The sequence below is a fragment of the Neolamprologus brichardi genome, unplaced genomic scaffold (genome assembly GCF_056152115.1).
Source record: "Neolamprologus brichardi isolate AB-2024 unplaced genomic scaffold, ASM5615211v1 NODE_ptg000008l+_length_2720982_cov_1, whole genome shotgun sequence".
Classification (NCBI taxonomy): Eukaryota; Metazoa; Chordata; class Actinopteri; order Cichliformes; family Cichlidae; genus Neolamprologus; species Neolamprologus brichardi.
Window position 1 is genome coordinate 2,296,443 of NW_028270135.1, and position 18,770 is coordinate 2,315,212.

The 18,770-nt window shown below is 40.3% G+C and overlaps 1 long non-coding RNA gene across 1 annotated transcript; it reads left to right on the forward strand.

Annotated features, from left to right (window-relative positions):
• The first annotated feature begins 5,489 nt into the window (after positions 1-5,489).
• On the forward strand, positions 5,490-17,068 carry LOC102785929 (uncharacterized). Its single transcript, XR_015718415.1, has 4 exons — positions 5,490-5,584; positions 6,595-6,689; positions 6,800-7,852; positions 15,883-17,068. It is a non-coding gene; the product is annotated as an uncharacterized LOC102785929 (long non-coding RNA).
• The last annotated feature ends 1,702 nt before the right edge of the window (positions 17,069-18,770 follow it).

The window sequence follows — 18,770 nt, forward strand, 5'->3', positions numbered from 1 at the left end:
TTATGTCTCTTTATTTTCACTGTTGAGAGTATTGTTGCATTGCTGTTCTGCTCTCTTTATTCCTGACCAAATTCTGATGTTGTATGCAGCTCAACATGCCTCTGAATTTCATTCTTTTTCAACATAAGACTTGGGAAGAAAAAATTCACACGGCATTTGAGGAGGCAGACTGCCAAACATACACCCATATGTGCCCCTCAGTGCCGCTCCCTGCTCCCCAACAATCTCTAACGCCTTATCCCACCCCTCACGATAGTAGGCCAAGGCTGGCCCTGCAGCGACAGGGGAAAAAACGTGGGAGAGTGAGAAAAAGAAATCAAAAACATCACGTTGAGCCAAAATGGAAAGTTGCCTTCTCATCGACGGACACCTCAGAGATGGTGGAGCGCATGCCGGCAGACTTTGCGCTCTGTTCGCTTTTCAACCTCAATGCCGCCTAAAAGAGGGACAACATGGACGTCCAAAAGGAGTACAGCAAACACGAGTTGGTTGGGTCAGTTTCTTGATGTACAAGCAGGCTTGATACAGTTAATGCAAACATGATGCTAAGGGAAAAAAGGTATTACTGTGTGTGTATATGTGTGTGTGTGCGCGCACTGAAAAAATGGAAGATGAGTAAACCCATAGATCTATCGATATATATGTTATGATGATTACAGATAATGACACGTACAAGGTAGAGTAATATAAAGGATGGTGGTTGCACACAGAGAAAGCACAAGGCTCATTTGGAGTCCTGATGTACAGCATTGTAATTATTTCAACAGAGTTCTACAGAATGGATTTTAGCCTATAAATATCTTTCTTACTGTGCTTGGGGATAGTTGTCATCATTATTATAAATATGAACATGATTATTCTGATACCAGTCCTTCCTTCCCCTCCCCTGTCCTTTCAGGGTATTGGACTATACGAGTGTTCTGTATCACAGTGTAACAGTGTGTGTTTTGATATCACCGCCAGTCACTCCCTCAGATCTGTATTTGTCGAAAAAACCCTGACTGCCGACCTCTGAGCTCCTGCTTCCTCCGACCTCTGATTTGCGCCCCACCCTGGCACACACACACACACACACACACACACACACACACACACACACACACTCTCCTCCCATCTCCCCTCACTCCTGTTTTTATTTCACTGGGGTCGCCTTTTTGTTAATGTACAGTTTTCAGAGCACAAAATGAATGTGTCTTATTTCTAATAAAAGCATATCTATATAATAAAATAACACAAGTCTGCTTATTTTCTTACACAGTCATTCATCATAATACATCATGTGATCTTACAAAATGATTTGTTTTTGTTATTGTTTTGCCAACAGTCTCTCGTGAGCATTTGTGAAATACATTTAATCTATTTGTGTTCTTGAATGTCAATTTGTACAGAAATGCATTTCTATTTTTAATGACTATTGATCTGAGTCCATCAACTTAAAGTGAAATTATTCCCGCTTTCAAAGGTGAAAGTTTTGCTGTTTTTGTTTTGGTGTAAGTCAATTTACTCATCAAACTTGAAACTTCAGTTTTAGTCCTGCACAGAGTTCATTAGTTTCCCATTTTCTGTGGTACTAAGATGCCATTACATGTTGAATTTGTGTAGGTGTGGGCAAAACACTTGGTTTGATTCAGAAAATAAAACCTGAACTGACAATGTGGCATGGATATTGTAAATGGACTGGTTCTTACATAGTGCTATTCTACCCTACCTGAGCACTCAGAACACCCTTAAGCTAAATGAGGCATCCCTGACATTCACACTCTGATGGATGCATCGGAGGGGAACTATGTTGTGAACTATGTTGTCCCAGGATATTTGGGATACAGAGAGGAGCAGACGGTGACTGAACCACCAACCTTCTGATTAGTGGAGGAGCTGCTCTACCTCCTGAGCTGAGGAGAGCCACATACTGTATATTAAACTTTACATTTAAACTAAACAAATGACAAATCAAAAGTGATTCCTGTAAAGCAAATACTTAAAAGTAGTTGTAGAAAAATATAGAGAAGCTAAAGATAAAAAAAAAGACATGCAACAGAATAAGAGGGTGCAGGAGAGGAGTAAGACAGTAAGAGAGCAGTGAATAGGGAATAGCAGTGAATCAATGCACGGCTTGGGCTATGGTGCCAGTCTCCTGGAGAGGGGCTGGACTCTGTTGCCCTTGGTGAGAAACTGTGGGCTTGGGTGGGTATCGTAGTATCCGCGTCCTTTGTGAGGTATTCCGACATGTCCCACTGGGAGAAGGCCCTGGGGCAGACCCAGGACACGCTAGAGATCATCTCTCGGCTGGCCTGGGTGTTCTCCGAAACAAGATGGAGGAGGTGACAGGGGAGATGGAGGTCTGGGCTTCTCTGCTCAGGCTGCTGCACCCGCGACCCAGCCCCGGATGAGCGGAAGAAGATAGATAGATAACAATATGATGTAACAATAATTTTATGAATAGTAGCAGTATTGATAGTTATTCAACTCAAGGAATGTTCATAAAGTTTTCTTTATTGTATTTTAACACCTTCTCCATCTGAGTATTGTTTTGAGCTTACCACTCATTAGTCATTCATTAATCACTCAAGACTCCCTTAAAATATTTTTGTATGTGTTTTTTTAGACATTGCATAAAAACAAACTTCACAAACCTTTGTTTGTTCTGTACAAGTAAAAAAAAACGAATAGTTCTTTAGAATTGTTGATTCATTTGCACATTTACTGATACTATATAAACCAGTTTGTGTGAGCATTGTAACATCTTCTTTGTAGAAAGAAAATGCAGTGTGTTCACTTTTAGGACACAAGCTTATAGCAGGGACATAAGATGGCTTCAGAAAAATATACTTTAAGATACATTTAAGAAAAAAATAAAATAGCACAGGAAATTCAGTCTTGTTCTATATGAAGTTTTTAAGCTCTTTTTACACCTTGTAATGTGTTGAACTTTTTGTGGGTGATCTGCACTACTGCAACCCAGCTTTGACAATTAGATGTCTCTCTGTGCTGCGATGGAAACTCTCTGATGTGGCCAGTATGCAATTAGCCAGTTTTACAGTCAACACTTGAAATTATCCTTTCTGTGAAACGTTAGTTTGTAAGCTGAAGTTTTTTTGGCCTGTCATGTTATCTTATACCACTGTGTAATATTGCCACATGTTCGCTAGTTGTATATACTGTAGTAGTGAAATAATGTCTTGCAGAAACATCACCTAATCACTCAGCTAATCAGGTATTACCAGAATATGTTTTTTCTTTAGCACAGCATTTGTTAAGTTGGGCAAGTAATAATTAAAATCACAAAGAAATGTGTTAAAAAGTGTAAATTCAGGCAAAAAACTTACCCATATGGAAAAGAAATAGAAAAAACGTCTAAAAGACTTGCATAAGATGTGGCCTACTTCATATAGTGAATCATATCAGGCTTATATGATTTACTCATGAAAGTGGCCACTTTCTCATTACTTTCATATATTGTTTTAATAAGTATCCAAAACATACAAGTTTAATTTACATAATTTTTCTAGGGATCTTATATCTGTTTTCAGTCTTGTATACTTTTCATACAAGTTTTCACTCAGACAGACACAAACTTTATAAGATTTATATATATCCTTTCCATATGGGTAATTAGTGGTTATTTGTCAAGTGTTATGAATCGCAGTAACATGTTTAAAAAAAATTCGTATGGGGCAACAAAAGGAAAAACAAGGTGATATTTAAAAGAAATGGCTGGAAAAACATTTTTCAGGTCAGGTTAACATGATTGTACATTAAAAAAAGAAAAAATTATTAGGGAGGCTGAGTTTCTCAAAAATAAAAATGGGCCCAGGTTCCTGCATTTTGAAATTGTGTTCCTGCACATAAAATTCCCAAGATGTTAAATAGCTCATCATCTGCATTATATAATCATCAGCAGATTCTGGGAAACAGAGGACATCTCTGTGCTGGAGAAACAGGGCTGAAAATCAATACTGACTGACCCTCGGGCATATCCTCTGACTAAAACGGAGAGGGACCATCCAGCTTGCTCTCAGTAGTAACTTAAGCCTACATCTCTGATGGTATGGGGCTGGATAAGTGCCACATCAATGCTGTTATTTATACAACGTGTAATATTAGATCATATGTATAATGCTGGTATAATACAATAAAAATTTAAAAAATGTTATTCATTTTGTATTCACTTGGGTTATCTTTGTCTAATATTAAAATGTGTTTGCTGATGTGAAAAATAGAGTGTAAAAAACTATAAACCTGGACGGGGGTGAACAATTTTTCACAGCATTGTTATTCTACATGTAGCTACTGTACCGAATGAAGCTTGTTACTCAGATGACTGACACAGGTTAAAACATGCTGTAGCTGTGATCATGACTGCAGCATTGGGGTGACATAACTGTGGCATTGGTCATGATTATTGCAGTGACATATCATTTTATGGCTGCTGTAGCACAAAATTTGCAGAGGCTGTGTGTTTGCATGGGGAGTCAGGATGGGTGTGTTTCTGAACACTGTGGTGTGCTGCCTGTCATGTCTTATAAAGTGTATAGTGCAGCTAATGTGCAGCTTAGAATGTAGAAAGGACACAGTAAACAATATATGCAATCCAGAATAACTGCCCATTTCGTGTCATGTCATTTCTAATTTTTATAGTGTTTTCAGAGAGTTCCTCTAAGTTTAGCATGTGATGCAGTCATATTCGCCTGTTTACTTAAACATCCTAACTATGATTCCGTTAAACCCTTCAAAGACTTTTTTTTTGTTAATCACTTAGCTCCTCTGTATGTGTCCATATACACATTCCTGCTCATACTTACCTTAAGACATGGACTGAACGCTGTGAGCTAGTTTAGGCAGAAAACACAAGCTGCACTGCATTACTCCTGCAGAATTTGCATTTCTCTCTGTGACGTGTTAGTGATGGTGTTAGTTCAGACTAAACTCCTCTTCAAAAAGACCACGCAGACAAGAGGGTTTGACTTCACTCCCTTCACTTAGGCCAGTTGAAGTACGGTAAAACTGAGAAACAACATGAATGCTCTTAGAAATCATAGATGACAAATACACAATAACAGTACAAATGACTTAGCGTTAGCGAATCCTCTCTTATGGAAGAAATATAGTATCATCAGAATTCAAGTATTTTTAGACATTGAATTTATAACACTGAATTTTTATCCTCCAAAATTCACCTGCAAAAAATTCACCTGCAAAAAATTCAACTGCAAAAAATTCAACTGCAAAAGTGATGAACTTTTGACCCAAGCCAGAGCAATCAGCACTAGATCGAGTCGAGCGGCTCTCAGCCAATTAAATTACGCTGTTTGATCACATGACACCGTTAGCCAGCAGTGTCTCTCCTAAAAGAGAGCTGTTTAAACGTGAGTGATTAAGTTTTTCTCCTAAATAGAGATCATTACAGAACGCCTAGTCCTACTTAAAATCCCATTTATTTTTATTTTATTTTATCATCTACTCGAACTAAGGAAAACGTTTGACTAACTCAAAGACAATTTCCAAGCCTCCCCTGCCTGTCTGCAGAGGCAGTTTTGAATTTAGGAGCAGCAAGATGGAAGCAGCAAACCCTGGCGGTCCTCCGGTAAGTATATTGTTTTTTATCTTCAAGTTTGTCTTTTGAAACGTTAATTATATTTAAATCCGTTGCTCACGTATAAAGTACACAGACGGGGTCTTTGCTCAACTCGTCTGAGGCGTGTCTCACTAAACGCTACATGCTAGCTTCCTGCTAACCGAGCTACCCTTTACATGCTGTGCTTTAGAAAATAGGATACTCGTTAAAAAAAATACTCCGCAGATATTGATAGATAGACGAACACTGCAATTATAATGTTGGAAACGAGAACGGCCTTTGGTGAAGGGGTAAAATACACCATGAATAAAGCCATAGAGTGAATGGCTGCCATGGTTGCAGAACAGCCTGATTTAATGACAAGAAAGGGGAAGAGTGAGGTAAAGTGAACCAAAGCTACAAAACACGGTCAGACAAGGCGGCAAAAGGGCAGTGATCTGTCCGTCAGTATGAAGTTGGTGTGTGCTTTGGTGAACAAAAACTCGAGACCGGTAGCAGGAAGATGGGAGACTCGTGTTTCACTGGAATAGTGGTGAATTAAAACATCCTTTGTTGGGGACATTTAGGTGTAAATGCATACATACAGGCAAGCCAGAGGCAGACCAGACAGTGAAGAAAACAAGGCAAACATTAGAAATATTAAAACGGAAATATAGGATTAATATAACATACAATTAGGGAAAATGTAAGGAACACAATGTAAATGATATTGTAAAGTCATTAAAACAGCATACTCTGATTAAAAGAAACATGTAATTGGGTAGGATGATAATAATAATAATAATAATAATAATAATAATAATATTAAAAAACATGTACAAGATCGGTATGTATACTTGTACCCAGAATTTAACAACTATAAAGTTGTAGCATGCCAGACCATCTTGATTGAATGTAACTTTGTTCCACAGAAGTTTTATGGTAGACATATTCATATTGGTATCTAATAAATGATTAATTCTTAGATTTTATCGAACGTTAATTTATAAATTGTTTCTGTCTTTATGCGTTTGTTTCAGATTATGCAAGATGAAATTATTCAGTCAGCAAGACACTTGCTGCAGTTGCTGACATCATCCAACCGAACTGCTGCTGTGATGAATCATAATACAAGGTTTACTTTAGCAAGACTTATGAGTTAATGCGACATTTAACTAAATTGTTATATATTTTTTGTGTCCAATATTGTCTCCATATGATTTTGTTTTTTGCAACATCTTGCAGAGAACAGAGTCAAGGTGGCCAGGGTACCAGCTTGGTCAACCCTGACCTGTCCAACGTGTCCAGTATGTACAGTGCTCACAATCACCAACTCGGGATCAGACTCACCACACAGGAAGTACCTGTGCACAAACAAACAGGGTCAAGTAGTCCACACAGACGCAACAGAAATGATGCCATGCTTTTGCTAACTGCTTCAGTTCAACAATCCACTGAAGATTGAGCCTCAGCCACTGCCTTAACTAATGTCTTTGTCAACCAGGTGATCAGGAACAGGTGGCACTTCAAGACAGGTGTGCACAGTCAAGGACGGGAACACGTGATGAATCCCGCCCAGAAACAACAACCTTTGCGATCACCTGCGTCTGTGTTTCAAAATACAATTTTCAAATAATCGAAACTTTGTAACAAAACACAAAACACTTTACTTTACATCAATACTTTGGTCAGTACTCCCATGCAGCTTTCAGATAATCTTGAATCATGATTAAATTATGTCATCTCAACTTTTTATTTGACACACTGATCATCTTTTCACCAGCTATTAATGCTGGACTCTGCTGTGAAATGAAGGGCGTTTGACCTTTAGCGATTTTGCAGTGCTTTGTTTGAAACAGTAATGTCTGTGATGACAGTGGTGTCAAGCACACCCACATCTTCTCTTACTGCCTGTGAACTTCTGACTCATGGTGTAATAACTGTTTGAGCTGCAATGACTTCACTATGATTTCCTTCACTTCAGAGACTCAGTTTTTGCCTGAATCGCTTTCAGTGGTGTGGGTATTTAGTGTGAGGAAGAAGTGGCCTGTAACATCATTAGTATACATCCAGACACATTAACTCCACGTTGTTAATTAGACTATCAACAGGCATTAGCCTCTGCTAGTGTTCCAGCCTACAAAGACCAAACAATGGGCATTAATGGACTGACACTCTGATAACATTCCGGTGATCTCTTGATCTGACAGGTTTCCGCAATCACTGATGATGGAGGAGGAAGAGCAGGATGCTGATGACCAGCAGCTGCAGAGTTTGCCAACCTGAACGTTCACGCAGGTAGTACGGTCCTTCTGCTAAATGGGTTTTCCAAAAGGGCATTAAGTGCTCTGTGAACCATTCAACACTGCCAACATGGTCATTGGAAATACTACAAAAATTCTTAAAACACGTGTATTTCAAATGTACTCTCAAAAGGTATAGGATGGGCATCTGCCATTGTGTCTAAATATCCTTATTGTTAAAGGAAAGAATGTGTTGAGGTCAGAAGCCAAATTAAAAAAAACTGAGATGCTGTGTAAAAAAAAACACACAAAAGGAAAAAAAAATAGAAACATTTTCAGAACAATGTTCCTCAAGATATAATTTGAATATTTCATCATTTACCGTAAATATCTGTAACAGAAGTCACAGTCAATGAATAATTATGTATGAGTATATGAGTATATGTTTAATCATGTATAATTTCATCATACATAGACCAAAGGCAGCTGTAGATTAACATGGGCAAGTGCTTAGCTTTACCTACCTGAGCACTTAACTGTGGACTCCACACTGGCCTTTGTTGTTTTAACATGGGCTGATTAGGGATTTGTTCCATTAGTCTCCATTTCTGTCAAACATAATTTTTGATGGTTATCGTCTGGAATAGCCAGATGATGTTGGTTGGCAAAATAATATATCTCTTTGCATCAAATTTCTGGGGTGTAAATTAATTAAAAACAAACATGTGACTATTGATTTTTCTGCACTGATGTCCTCTCCGTCCTCCATGTTGTCAGCTTCTCCCATGAGGTGGTTGACGGGCATTATCATACTACTTCACATGCACATGTCTAGGTTGTAAAACAGGTGCAGTTGCAGTTGGGTCAGTTTGTTGATCGGATGCTTTTTGTGTACATCTTCTTCTTGATTTTCTTTCCAGTAGTTACTCATACACTGGACAGTAGTAGTGTAGCGCTGTAGTTTTAGCTGATCACATTCTCCAACACTAGAGGAAGGGTTCTTGGCACCCAGTGCCCTGTTATTGCTCTTTCCTAGCCCTCCTATTGTCCTCAAATATTACTAACACATTTTACACCCCAAGGGATGTTTGCCTCCAGAAAATGGCTTACATACAATTGTTGACCAAATGTTTGTGACAGGGGCTTTGCTTATTTATTGAATACATAAATTGGAACTCTAGTGCCACCATCAGGCCAAACTATTAATTTGGAATAAATGTATCTTGAAAAGTCTGGATTCAAATCTTTTCAAAATTACTGACAACATTAATGATGACAGGTGGATGAACCCTATTAATTTTTGGTGATGACACTATGGAGGCATGTGACACACGACACAGGAGCTTTTTGCTGTGTCCAAATTCAGGGGAAGGATGCTCATAAGGACACGCAGCCCCTTTTTTTTCTCCATAGAAACTTTATTGAACAAACAATGAGTATCCAACATAACCAATGGGCTGTGGACAGCCTCCTAGCCTTCAACTCTGCCCTTACTTGCGTGTTTTTCTGGTCGCTATCGCCACAGCGCGAAAACGTTAAAATGGACCCAGAAATGTCGCTCCGTTGTTTGGACAATTTTAATTCTCGAGGAGCTAGAAAAACCTTATCGTCGTCGCCTGCACGTTTGTACCTTAGGATCATCAGAGACAATCATATCCAGGTAAAATAATTTCCCTTAATCTACACGCATTTAGGAATTACTTAGCTAATTACACGGATAATTGAATTATTGCCAGCGTTGTGCCAAAAAAGTGTTCGCCTGCCAAAACTGATTTCCAATGTTTCCGTGTGAAATATGTGTAATATCTTTATGTATGTTGGTAAATAGACTTCGGTGAACATGGTTTAGAAAGGGGGTTTTATATATGCAATAATTATCTGTTGTTCAAGTATCTTCATAACTCTGGTTATAATGTAGGTATAATTGATATATTTGTTGCGCTGTCTGCTGTCCTCTTGACCAGATTAGTTTTAAAAAATAAATTTGTGATGTCAACAAGATGTTTTTGAACTGGATAAATAAAGGTATATAAAACTCACTGCCAAAAACTGATTGCAGCTTCTACCTTGTTACAGGAATGTTGTTTGTGGCTCAAGGTGACTTGATATCATTAATGAGGGATACATTTGACATATGTTTCACGTATTATAGACCAACAAGTTATTTATAGCAGGTTAAATATGAGCAATCAGTTTAGGGCAAAAACCAGAAATCAGTTTTTGGCAGACGATCATTTTTGGCACAACACCAGTCATTCTCACACATGTACTGTATCATATAAAATATATAAACTAAATGTCTTTGAAACATATAGAATCTAATCTTTTGTTTGTTTGTTTTTTTACATAGCACTTTATCAAACTCTTGTCTGCTACAGAGTTACAAGTAGCATCCACCATCTCCTGCTTGCATATTTCTGAAAACATCTTAGTGGTGTGGCAGCCACGAGTGAGCCAGCCCTGCAAACCCTGTGGATGGACGATGCAGTGAGCAGTGGGAGGAAGCACCCAAAAGCTCTCTTTGCAGACCACCCTGTGTGATTCTCCACTCGCTGACCAGAAAAGACCAACCACAGGTCTCAGTTGCAGCACCCCATCCATGTCTGATCTTGCTTCGGCAGATTCAGCAACACTGCCAGAGACTTCATGTAATCTATTACAGTTGTTCAAGAAACGGTCCAGGAACAGGTCACTCAGGTTAATCCTGTGTGAACAACTGTAAATATTGTTTTTTCATCTTTACATACTGTGTATTTGAAATATTCTTGTTTAATTGTTATTATTATTTACTTTATTGCTATTAAATAAATATCCATGTAATATTGTTCAAAGTTAGCGTTATGTTCATACATGTTAAAAATGTCGTTAAATCAAATTGAGTTCAGTGACAATTACTGTTTGTTTGAATCAATTTATTAATAACATAAAACCTTTAAACTAATGCAACACATATAACAATGTAACTGTCAGGATCCTGGGTCTCCTGACCCAGCGTTTTTAGTTCTGTGTGATTTTTGTGTTTTGTCGAATACTTGTGTGATTTATTCTATGGTTTCTAGTTTTGATCCCTTGCCCCTCATGTTTCTCTGTGCCCCCTCTGTTCTGTGTAAAGTCTGTGTTTCTTGGTCTGTGTCTTTGCATGTTTTGAGTTTCTTGTGTTTTCTGTCACTCTGTATTGTGAATTATGTTCTCGTGGTTGGTCTTTTGTTACTCCCTCGAGTCTAGTTTCTTGTGTTCCATGCTTAGTGTTTCCCTCTGTGTATTTTGATTCTTAGAGTCCTCTGCCTTATGGTTTAAGTTTCTGTGTTTCTTAGTTGCTGTCTCCACCGTGTCAAGTTCATGTCTCTGTGTTATACTTCCTGTTTTACTTTGAAGGTCAGAGTCTAATGTGAATGTGTTCTGCTTTGCTTCCTTGTCTCGTCAGTTCTGATTTCTCCCAGCTGTGCCCTCCTTCTGTGTCTCATTCCCCTCGTTACTTCCCAGTGTATTTAAACCCTGTGTTTCTCTGTGTCAGTGTTGCGTCGTCCCTCTTGTTGTGTCGATCTCCCTGTGAGTTTAGGTTGTGATTTTCCAGTTTTGTTTAGTTTGCGTTTGTATGCTTTTTCCCTGTGACTAGCAAATAAAGCTTTCGAGTTCATCCCTCAATTCAGAGTGCCTGCATTTTGGGTCCTACTCCTGCCTGCCACACAGCGCTACCTGACAGTAACAAATATATTCAAATAATACATTTCTCAATACATAACTCATTTTGGAACTAATCTTTCAAGAAGTAAAAACAGTCTGTCCATCCTCTCCCTGCTCTCTCCTCTTCTCAGCCTCTCTTTGCTGCCTCATGTCCTCTCTGATGAGGTCTAGCAGCTCATCATCCCTGTCTCTTTTCCTCTTTCTCCCTGTCGTAGCCGCTTCGTCATCACTGCCGTTTTGGTCACCCACTGCTGTGCTTGGCCCTGGAGTGTCCTCAGGGAGAGAGGACATTAGGACAGGAGGCTTAATGGAAGGCATCTATCCTATCACCTCATCCATGAGGGCAAACCAGGGCCAAGTAGCAGCAGTGGGCTTCCCACTGACTCCCTGTCCTGAGCCTGGATACTTGTAATCCTAAAGGCAGAGGAAATCAAAAATGACAGCAGGCAAATAAAAACACCACAACAACTCTTAGTAATTGCACATTTATTAACTTGTGTTCTTAAGAATTATCTTCTTGATAACACACATACGTACTTTGTATTTTTTTAAAGTTATCCCATGTCTCCTGGCCTGCAAGGGGGTGACTTACCCCTGCAGGCCCATCTTCTCCAGAATTGTCCTGATCACACACAACAAATAAGAGAAGAAAGGAAACCATGGCAACTATGTTAATCCCTAAATCTAAAAGCTTTCACAGCAGAACACCAGAGGAACACCGTCTGGACATCACAGGTTCTGTACAGCAGTGGTCCGTGAGTCGTTTGGTACCGGGCCATGAGAGTTGAGGCTCTGGTGTGAAATTTATAGTTTTCAGGGTTTTTATCGTTAACTCGGTTTTCCTGGGTCTTTTCCCTTGTTGTAGCTGTGTGTCTTATTTTGAAAAAAATATTTACACATTACCATAGTGACCAGAGAGCATTAAGCGGCAGAGGAGGATGTTACTCTCAATGTTGGCGCATTTTCAGGAGGACGCTGCTAATAAAGTTACACAATTACACAGTACATTCACGTTTATTATTATATTTACAAAATACCACAGTTTTTGTCTTGGTCGGATCATTTTATGTGGTTCTATTTATCTGCGACACCTTAAAGACCGCTACGTGTCTGACATAAACCGGCCTGTGGCGCAAAAAAGGTTGGGGACCGCTGCTGTACAGCATGGGAGTTAATAGAACCGTACTCATATGAATATGATGTGTAAATTGATTTATTCTTGTACATCCACCTCGTAGCGGCCCAATTCTTCACCCCAGTGAAGAGGTGATCGTTTTCTCCTCATTTTCATAAATTAAGCCGTTTGGTCTTTGTTCCCCACAACATATCACCAATTCGAAAAAATCAAAATTAGCTGTATGTAAGCGGCAATACATGAAAAACCATACAAGCTGGCTTACGGTTATTTAAATACAAAAAAAAAAAACATGTCTATGGAGATGCCCAAAGCTTAACAACACAACCGCGATAACAATTTAACTTTTGTACAACCAGATTTTCATATACTTACATTTGAAAGTGTTTTCCTCTCCCGCTTTGACCACCATCGTTTTTAGGAACAAATCTCCTCTATGACCCGCAATGAATCCTGGGATATAGTAGGACACGAAGGATACATCGGACCTGTCGCTACCCAATCCGTACCGGAGACCCGATCCGTACCACACATGCGCAAATCTTACGTCACTTCCTCTCTTTGCCAACACTGCAACAGCTAATGTATTTGAGTGACACGGTTAGCGCCCAGTTAGCTCCTAGTATTTCTAAACAACTCTAAACTGCCATTAAACGAAACAGAAGAAGAAAACATCTGCATATGTACGGTACGGATCGGGTAGACCCGATTTGTACAGTCCGACTTTGAACATGCGCAGTAATTATCGGGAGTCCTGATCCGTAACTATCTTTTTATTTTTCGTTTTTGTCTACATTATATTGAAATGCTTCGTTACTGCAAACAATTTAAGAGATGCTTATTATTCTTAACATCTTAACAGATACTGAGACTCGTAACTATCGTAAAATGATTAGACCGGAAGTAGACACCTTTCGCACATGCGTGGCACCGATCAGGTTTCCTTTTTTTTTTTTTTTTTGCCTGTCCCGTTTGGATCTTTAGCCACCAGAATTGTTGTCTGAAGGCCAAGAAAGATGCCAAGTGGATTTACTTTACCAAGTGGATCATCATGTCCTTGCCATATTGGTCCATTTGATTGACCTTTATTATAATTATGTATTTATTTTATTTTCTTTTTTTAAAGATGGGACAGACATGACTGGGGGATAGGACAGGGAGAAAGAATGAAAGAAAGAGAGGGAGAGAAAGAAAAATAGAGGGAAGAAGAGATGATGAGAAAGGGGAAAAAAAAGAAAAACAAACAAAACACCTGGATCACCTGTATAAAAAACCAGAAGAGAAAACAAACAACAAAGAGCAACACAATAAAAACAACACCATCACAATAAACTAGCTAATAATAGATAACAGTAGATACTTTTTTAATTTCACCTGTTGAGAATGAAAAAAGAAAACAAGCAGAAGAAAACGAGAGCAATAGAATAAACAACATCACGATGATATATGGGAATATAACAGTAAATACTAAATATTAAACATTATTGTGCAGCACGTAAGATCGACAGCGCACAGTGTGGTTTGAGGTAGGAGCCAAAAAGGGTGTAGTTTGTGTGTGTGAGCACCCATGTGTACACCTGTGAGCATGAACGCGCTTGTATTTAAAAGGTTCCTTCATGTAATGATCTGCTAGAGGGTGTGGGGGAGCCACAGCCCCGCCCACCAGGGCATGAAGCAGGTATGGAGGAGATCAAGACTCCAGACATCCAGAGGCCCTCAGAACACAAGAGACCAAGGAAGACCAACAAAGGGGCAGCCGCGCCACTATCTCAGAAAGAGCTGACGAGAGTCTCAGATGAGGGGTCACTCAGCAGCCGCGGAGCAGAAGCCGGGGGGGTTGCAGTGACGTGCCCATGAGCTCCGCCGGCAGCCAGCTGTGCCAGAGTGACCGAGCCCCAGGTCGAGAGGCAAAGGGCGCCCCACCCCCGAAGTGGCCCAAGCGAGCCCCGGGCTCCAGGCCCCGATAAGCAGCCACCAAGGAGTGAGCCGGTGTGTACCTGGACGCCCCTATCCGGACACAAAGAACCACCAACGCACCGATGTCTGAGGGCGTCTGCCACTGGTAGGGGAAGTGGTGGGGGAGATAGGCCTCCATACCTTGGAGGACCTGGGATGTCCACAGAGAGGTGGCGTCTGATACCCGACCTGACATATGGACACAGACAAACAGGCACACACAGATACAAACATCCATTCCCACCCTCATGCTCTCATATGCAATTACTCAACACTCACCCAACGTGGAGACAGACATAGAGAGACACTGTACACACAATCACACTCCCCAAGCGTACCCTTGCCCCTGGAGGGGGAAACTGCAACCAGACCCAGGTGGTGTTACCCTTTTCCCTGGAGTGGGGAGATGCAGACCGCCCCGACTCCGCAGCAGCAGGGAGGCCCCACATTCCAGACCCCAGTCGGACGGCCAACTTCTCCTCCTAGCCCCCCCGCTCCAGCAGGCCGCAGAGAACGGTGTGTGTGAAGACTCCAAACCTCCCTCCGCCCGCTCATATGTAGTTTTGATGCATGTGTGTTCTAAGGTGCATTTAAAACCCAGGAGGGCATGGAGCTACCTGCCAGAGAGCAGCAGGTAAGCGCATAGCCCCTCCTGCTAGCCCTCAATGTCTACGATCAGGTTTCCGGTACGGATCGGGTAGTGACATGACCCATCCTTAAAATTCAGGGCAAAGTAGGACGCATTTGTTGCCACATTTTGAGTACTCTTTGAATTTGGACAGCCTTCGTTGCGTCGCCGTGATGTCATTGCCTCCAAATATGGCATTGGCGCATCCTTCCCCTGAATTCGGACACAGCTAACCCTCAAATTCACAGAGAGGTAGGACGGTATTTGTCGCCACATTTTGAGTGCTCTTTGAATTTGGACACCTTTCGTCGCGTCACAGTGACGTCATTGCATCCAAATATGGCATTTTAAGCATCCTTTCCCTGAATTCGGACACAGTTCTAGTTTTTCCACTCCAACTTTATTCACCTCCAAACATGAACTGAGCATATTGCGCCCAAACACAGCAGAACCCTTCCTCCTAGCTTGGGTGTAAGTGGAGCCCTCTAGTGGGTCGCCACAACACGGCCTTTTCTCTAGCACCAACATCATGTCAAAGTTTCAATTTTAGATTTTGTGAATCTTCAGAGTCTTTCATCCATGTTTTTTTTTTTTTTTAATTTTGGGTGCACATCAGTGCCCTTGAGAATGAATCCTGTTGATTTTTGCCAACCTAGACCCTTTGCTCTTTGACCTTCTCCAGGTTGTCCACCCCTCCCTGAAGCCCACCGAAGCCCACTTCAGTGGGCTAGTTTCAGTCATTGTGCAAATGTACTGTTTATAAAGTTGCAGAAACCTGCAGTCTGCTGAGACTGAATAAGTCACTTGGATGAGTGATGAAACGTTTCTCCCACTGAAAACGCGATGTCCAGATGAACAGATTCAACCTTATGGGATTTACTTACCTGGATAATTGAGCATGCATCAAGACTTTCTCAATGGAATGTTTTCCCCACCTTTTTTTCTTGTATTAACTTCAAAGAACCATCTCTGCACCTGCAGGTAAAGATTTTAGGTCACACAGACAGACAGATATGCTTTACATAGCTAAAACAACTTGGGGTCAATATGACCCCAGAGGAACACCGATGTATGGAAAATGTGTACAGCTCATTGAAAAAAAGTCTTCTGTAAAATTTTATGTTTAATCACTTTTCCACATTAAATTAGAAAATGTGATGAAATATAAAGCCAGAAAAACCCCCCAAAAACAAAACTTAAGTTTTATCATTTTTTGAATGATAGACATTGAATGGGGTCAAATTGACCCCAAGGATGGTAGGAGGGCTAGACTGCATCTATGTCTTCTTGTACTTCTCTTAAATAATTATTTGCCAAAGTTTCAAGTTGATCAGTTGTGTATCCTATGGCCTTCGTACGAGCTTTTATATGTTTTCAATGTTTTATGTTGTCTAACAAAACATATGTTCTTATTCTTTGAGTTTCTAATGCTCCCTCCTCACTATAGTGTTCTATAGTGTCCGATTCTTTCACTTTCACTGCTACTTCCTTCTTTAATGCAGATATTACGTTATGTTATTTTCAGTTTAATTGGTTACTTGTCTAGTTTATATATGTTTACTTTATTGTTTGTAACTTATCATTTCAGAATTATATTGTTATTTCACAACCAGCCTCTTGGCATATTTTATTCACAAACACACCCAATCTGTTTATTTTATAAGTGTCTGTTATCACCATCAGACTTCGTTTATTTTCTTTCCAGTTTATAGCTTTACCTATCAAAACTACTTTAAAATATGGTCATTGTTATCTAACCTCCAGTCATATTTATATTTGCATACTCATAGATCTCTAGCTTCTAGCCACACTTATTAGTGGCTCAGTTTGTGTTTATAGCGAATTAGTCCACTGGGAGGTGAGTCTGATATTTAGCAAGTTTTCTTTTTTCTATGAGCTCAGTTGCTTATAAATGCTTAAGGCTTACATGTACACATCCTTTGATCCAACTGACTGCTTTTCAGTAAGGTCTCAGGATCAACTCAGTTTGCTTTCCCAGTGATATTCATAAATTTCGATTACACCTTTTCTCTTCCTTACTATTTAGATTTTTCAAATCTCAACTTATTATTTAGCTATTATATATGGCCTATTATTTCCTCCCTTTCTTATTTGCACAAATATCTCAATAGCCTCCTGGCTGGTGATGACTGATTTTGTTGTGTAAATTTTCAAGCTATTGCTGGTATAGTCAAAAACATTCAAAAACCAGAGGAGATGCAGCTTCAAACTGCAGACAAACTGTGCACTTAAAGACAATAAACTCTTAGGGCATGGGCAAATAAATGTAAAATAGGCAACAAACACCCCTGGGAGGTTAAGCCATCGACAAACAGACAGGAACACAGCCAAAGACAAATGCACTCTGGAATTCTGGAACGCTGATTTCTCAGACTTTATATCTAATTTAGTTCTGAGCTCAGATAAAATAATTATTGTGGGTGATTTTAACATCCATGTTGATGCTAAAAATGACAGCCTCAACATGGCATTTAATCTGTTGTTAGACTCAATTGGTTTCTCTCAAAATGTAAAAGAACCCACCCACCACCAGAATTGAATTCAAAATCCTGCTCCTCACATACAATTGAATCATATCTGTTATTAACCTCTGTCTCTCTTTCACAGCATGTCTTTTATCCTGTCTTCCTTCTCTCACCCCAACCGGTCGCAGCAGATGGCCGCCCCTCCCTGAGCCTGGTTCTGCCGGAGGTTTCTTCCTGTTAAAAGGGAGTTTTTCCTTCCCACTGTCGCCAAAGTGCTGCTCATAGGGGGTCATATGATTGTTGGGTTTTTCTCTGTATCTATGAAGCGCCTTGAGGCGACTTTTGTTGTGATTTGGCGCTATATAAATAAAATTGAATTGAATTGAATTGAATTGAATTTACTTATTTAGGGAGTGGCCTTCCAAGCTCACCATTTCTTTAAATTTCCACTCTTTGAGCTGCTCTCTTCTTTGCTCTTGTTCTTGAACTTTGCTCTTGCTCTTGACGAAGGCGGTCGCACTTTTCTCCTCTCCTCTCCTCCCTTATCTTCCCTGTTTAGCCTCATGTCCTTGTCTAGTCTCGTGTTTTTTGTATTACTTTTCCCTGGAACACTCTCTCACAGTCTGTTCTCTAAAACCTAAAAGAGGAATTATGGATTTGATCGACTGGTCCTTGAATGCAATTGACACCCTTTTCTCAACGAGAAGTCTGGGCTCGGGTGAGCCTGAGTGCTGAAGATAGCGACCTATTCGGAACCATGATAACAGGGTTCTTGTTGATCGGAGCTGGCTTGGCCCTGACTTATCGAAGAATTGAGAAAGTGGAACCGGCTGTTCAAACCCCCACAAGGCTGCCCGCTGGGATTGAAACAATGGGACGAGGCGTGAGTTCTCAAATGGGCTCATTGAGTGTAGCACGGATAAGATCTTGGAGAAGCTTACGGCTGCCGTGAACACTCAGAATAAGACCTCTGAGCGCAAATTGGATCACATCTTGGAGAAGCTCACTGCGGTTGTGAGTTCTCAGGATCGGCTCTTTGAGCACAAGAATGACAACATCACGGAGCGTAAGGTTGATAACATCA